This window comes from Solanum pennellii, chromosome 12 (genome assembly GCF_001406875.1).
Source record: "Solanum pennellii chromosome 12, SPENNV200".
NCBI classification, from domain to species: domain Eukaryota; kingdom Viridiplantae; phylum Streptophyta; class Magnoliopsida; order Solanales; family Solanaceae; genus Solanum; species Solanum pennellii.
The window spans coordinates 50816872-50823110 of record NC_028648.1 but is presented as its reverse complement, the minus strand read 5'-3'; positions in this window follow the sequence as shown (position 1 = coordinate 50823110).

Sequence of the window (6239 nt, the reverse complement as noted above, 5' to 3'; positions counted from 1 at the left end):
TTCTCTTGTACGGAGAGACCGGTAACCTAGAATCTGATACCAATTTGTCACGTCCCAATCACCTGGTCGTGCGGGCACCCACTCTACACCTATGTAGAAGAATCCTCATATACCAATTGCTAAACATGTGGAAAATTAGAGAAAACAGAGATGGATAAATACTATGATTTTATATATAATATCTTTAGACACACCTTTACTTAGACCTGTAAAGTAATTTAAACAACTACCATGAAATCCAATCTAAACAGGTACAAGAGCTACTAAGAGTACAATTAAACAAGATAAATAAAAAGATATGGCTCCCAATATGCAGAAGGAAAAATAGAAGCTATTGGAGAATAACTTCGTCTTCACCTAATGAAATGTCACCAATCCTGCATCCAGACTATTCAAAAGACATATTAAGAGTAGTATCAATACAAAACAAGTGAATGGTAGGCATCATCGGTCAACCAGACACCCACCCTTTAACATAAGAAACCAACTAACAAGATCATGAAATAAACCTCTCGATAGGGCGTATACATCAAACTCCATGCTTAGCTCACCTTGTTTATGTTGGTAATAGTAGCTCCCACAGTCATACTCTTGTTGCATTTGATCATGTTTTTAGTAAATATTTCAACTTTCAGGTTAGCATGTTATTTTCATGTTTAGTACTTGGTAATTGCATCCAACTTAGATTTTCAGTTATGTTTCAGTATTTGCATTCTTGCTCAATTTATGTCATTGATCAATTATGCCTTGTTCAACTTATATATATTTGTTCAGCATAGTATCTATATCCTGCATGCTCTGTACATTCCAAGTACTGACACATACTCTGTGCTTTATTTTTTCATGATTTAGGTTCTAGTACCTAGCATAAGGATCGTGCTTAGATCAATTTTTCTCACATTTTAGCAACTTCCAACTTGACAAAACAAAAGTAAATATGAAGCCTTCCGGAAGCAAGGAGGCTCACCCAAGCTACTTTGAATTTGAATGGTCTCAACAAAGCTCCTGTTGTTACCCTGAACACCTGTATTCGTATCATAATGCAAGTTGAATAAAGTTATCATATTGAATATACAAGCATGTAAGGGGAAAACTGAAACATATAATTATAGCTAAAAGGACAGAAAGGGAATAAATACTCAACTCAACTCAATATGCAAGCAGTAAGAATCTTGAATAGTTTTGCTATTGACTTCCTTCTTGGGATGAATAAATTTAATATGGAGTTTTTCATGTTGAAAATATCAAACATAAAGTGTTTTAATCCATTGGACGAACACCCTCATCCATTCTGATTGGTGTAGTATGTTGACGCTTCACTAACCTCTGACATGACAACTTTACATGTGTAACCCATTATGCATCTGATGAAGAGACTCTACCTTGGACCAGGTCCCTGCATTCGTGAGATACTGAAACATACAATCTCGTCCTCTCTTCCTATTGGTGTAGGGCTGCACTTTTCACCTACCACCTGACATGACAGCTTTTGCATCTCTACCTCATTTGAATGTGGGTGAGAAAACTCTGCCAGGAACCAGGTCTCCGCATTTATGGGGATCATCAAAACACCTAGAATATAACATTTTTAATTGGCTTTCAGAGTAGTAATGATATGAATAATGAAACCTTCAAGGTGATTGGTATCTTTTGATTCTTGTACCCGTAAATGCTAAATAAATCTCTTCTTTTATTTTTAATTTTGTCGCTGAATGTCAATTCGGTTAACAATTTTAGCAGACCAAAAAAGTCTTTATCCGTAACACTCTCTGCCCTCTAGAGGCCATCCAGCTCAATTGCTATATATATATGTCGTTTATATAACAATGATGAAAAGCTAGGGGAGGCAATTTTGTGCTTTCACAAGTAGATGTCATGAAATTAAGAGACCATCTTAAAAATGAAGAACTGGTTGTTGGTTCAATTTTCTGCAGGTTAAGAAATACAACACTTAGGCATGAAGTAACCACTGATGTAGGTCCCCGAAGAGAAGTGTATTCCCGTGCTTGAAATTTGGATTCAGAACATGCTACTTTGTGAATAACTAATAAAATATACATATATTTATATAAAATTATTATTCCAGTAGAAAATATACATATACTTCATGCAATTTTGTATATAACTAATAACATATACAAATATGTATATACAATTTTGTTTTAAGCAAATACATGATGTTCTTCGGAATCAGATGCAAACATAACCTCCTAAGAATAATTCTCTTTGGCTTTCCTCTTCTTCTTCGTTTAAAAAACAAATTAGTCAAATTTTTAAAAATGTTATAGTGAGGAGGGAAACATTAGAGTGGATTATCATCATTTATTTCAAAAATGCAACTTTTATGAAATTCGTGATGGAAACATGATAATATGAAATATAAAATCATATAAACACATCTTACAATATAATCATAACTTCATGAAATATGCAATGCAAGAAATCAATATATTTCAATTTCAACAAGACCTCTAAACACCATGCACATACAACATACTTCTATGACCATCTAGCCATCTAGTAACCATACTCCCCCACTCAGAAGGAACTCATACTCTGAAGAAATACAAGAACTTACCATCACCTTCATCATCATAAGGCTTTGATCCTCTTGCCCGTATTTCATAGAAACGAGCCTTCGCCTATGTAGTATCATCCTTTGGAACATTAGGAGTAACTTGCTTACCATATCTTTTAGGACAATCCCTCACCTTGTGTCCATATTTACCACATCCAAATCAGCTCCCCGTCCCAATAGAGGTTCCCGATAGTGCCTCTTTCCACAAGTAGCACATGTAGGCTTACCATTTTGAGAACCACTACCCTTCTCAATTTTGACCTTACGAGCCCTAGGTCCATCTTGAGTTTGATCCCCCTTCTTGAACCTAGGTTGACTTTGATCATTTGATCCACTCCTTTTCAATTTTCAATCAATCCTACAAAGTTTATACTCCTCAATTGATTGAGCATACACCATGAGTCTACCTTTGACCATATCATCATGTAGCATGGCCGTGTAATATTTCTCTTTCACTAGGTCGACAAAACCCGTCACAAACCTACTCATCTTATCCCTAGGGTTAGACACAAGGTATGGAACAAACCTAGAGAACTTCAAATAGTACTCCTCAACACTGATATTTCCATGCTTGATATTGATAAACTCCTCTACCTTCACCTTCCTCCTCTCACGGGGAATGAACTTTCCTAGAAAAGCTTCGTGAAGTTATTTCCACTCAATAGGAATCGACTCAACCATCCTATTATCTTTACAATGAGTGTACCTCACTAAAGCTACCTCCCATAATTTGTTCGAATCTAACTCTGCCTTCTCTCTATAAGTCAACCCCATAGCACTCAACACCTTGTACACTACATCTAGAAACTCTTGAGGATCCTCTCCCACCTTAGAACCAAGAAAGATAGGAGGATTCATCCTCACAAAATCTCTCAATCTAGATGTCATACTGCTCTCCACAACATTCACTCAAGGTGAAATACCAAATTCTCATGGGTAGTCAAAGCTCAGATTAAAGTAATCGAAACCTCTCTAATTTCCCCATTAGTCATTTGTGGGGGAACCACCGGAACCTCATTACCTTGACCTCCAATAAGGACATGATCACCTTAAGCACCTTGAGAACCTTAAGGAGAAATCTCCTCATTCGCACCATTCTCCTCAACTCTCCTAGACGGTGTACTCCTCGTATTTATCTCCTATAAAACAAGGAAAACCATAACAAAAGAGCACTCATAACTTTTACTCTACGGTACGACATAGTAGTAGAAAAAAAGAGAAACTCTACCATGAGATAGTCTCTCTCCTATGATATGTCACGACTCACACTGATGATCAAGACTCTACTAGATGTTACTTGATGAGAGTTTTAGATTTCTAAGACCATTTTCATAACCTATGCTCTGATACCAAAATTGTCACATCCGAGAACACACCCTAAATGATATGGCACTCTTGGAGTGCAACCGGCGTACTTGACCTCTCAGAGGTCTTGTACAAGCCCTTCCATATCGTTTATCACATATGAATATATGAAAAGTAGTGCAGAATTATTACTTTTCACATGAATATATTAAAATATCATTCATAAAAAATCCAAAGGAAATACTAAGTCTTATTTCATCAAATATTAGACTCAACAATACTTGGGACATGTCCCATACAATACAAATATAGAAATACTTAGTCTATTACAATACTTCAATAAAGGAAATAATAGACATCTATGCCCCCGAGTCGAATGAGGACATACTTCAACTTGCTTTAACGATCCTACAATCTAAGCTTAGATCCCAAAGGAACCTTTACATATGAATCACTTTAGATATAGATAAAAGCTAATTTCAAAAACTACCCCAAACACCATCTATTTTTAAATCAGGTAATCATCATGCAACTATCGTTAATCTAGTTATGAAGTAAGAGTGAATGGAAAATGAAAATTTACCTTGATTTGGATGTCCGGGAGAGAAACATTAGAGAGGTTTCTATAGAGTTGAGTAAGGCAGAATGATAGAAATAAGGGAATTCATTCCCATTCATCCTTTGTTGTTTTCAATCTCCCCCCTCAACTGGAGATCTCTAATTGATTTCCTCAAAGATTATAATGTGAGTGTGCATTACCATTATGGTAAAGACAATGTAGTAGCAGATGTCTTAGAAGACTATCTATGGGTAGTGTATAAGAAATAAAGGAACAAATACATGAGGTTCACAGGCTTGCTCGTTCGGGAGTTTGCCTTATGAGCATATCAGATGGTAGTGTAACAGTTTAGAATGGGTCAAAATCTTCATTGTTATTGGACGTAAAGGAAAATCAAGACAGTGATTTGATATTACTTCAACTAAAGGGTGCAGTCTATCAATAGAGAGTTGAAGTTTTATCCCAAAGGGGAGATTGTTTTCTTCTCTATCAAGGTCGATTATGTGTTCCTATGGAGGGTGAGTTGAGACAAAATATTCTTGCAAAAACCTATAATTGCAAATATTCTATTCACTTAGGCGCCACTAGGATGTACGGTGATCTATGGGAGGTCTTTTGGTGGAAGTGCACGAAAAGAGATATAACAGATTTTGTTGATAAGTGCCCCAACTATCAGGAAATCAAGGTAGAACATCACAAACTAGGAGGTATGACTCAAGAAATCAGCATTCCAACTATGAAGTGGAAAGTAATCAACATGGACTTTACCACAGGTTTACCTCGTACTCGTAGACAACATGACCCCATTTGGGTGATTGTTGACAAATTTACTAAGTTTCATGCTTTTTGGTTGTCAAGACTATATATTCAGTGGAGGACTACGCCATGATTTGTATAAATGACATAGTCAGGTTGAATAGGGTACCTTTGTCAATCATGTCGGATAGTGGTCCTCGATTTACCTCTCATTTATGAAAGTCATGTCAGAAAGGTCTTGGTACTCACGTTAATCTTAGCATAGAATTTCATATGTAGATGGATGGATAGGTAGAGCGTACCATTTAGACCTTGGAGGACATGTTTAGATCTTGTGTGATAGACTTCAAGTGTAGTTGTGATGATCACCTTCCTCTTATAGAGTTTGCCTACATTAATAGCTACTATTCCAACATTCACATGGTCCCTTATGAGGCATTAGGTAGGCTTACATGTTGATCTCTAGTTGTTGGTTTGTAGAAGGTGAAGCAACTTTGATAGGGCCAGATTCAGTTCAATATGCTATAGAGAAACTGCAACTCATTATAAATATTTTGAGAAAACCCAGAGTCACCAAAAGTCATGTGCAGATGGAGTTCCCAGTTGATGATTGGGTTTTCCTGAAAGTGGTACCAGTGAAAAGGGTGATGAGGTTTGGCAAGAAAGTGAAGCTCAGTCCTAAACATGTAGGCCCTTACAACATGTTGAAAATATTTGGTAAAGTGGATTTTTTACATTTCGTTATTGAAGAAGTGTTTGGGTGATCCAACATTAGTACCTTAAGAAAGTATGGTTTTGAAGTATAGTTTCACTTATGAGAATGTGCCAGTTGAGATTCTTGATCATCATATTAGAAGGTTTAAAAACAAAGAAGTTACTTTGGTTAAGTTTTTATGGAGGAGTCAGTCTGTAGAGGGAGATACTTGGGAAGTAGAAGCAACCATGAATGCTAAGTACCCTCACATATTTCCTTCTTATTCCATACTAGCTTGAGGTATTAGTGCCTCTACCATTATTCAGTCCTTTATGCACAGATTCAGT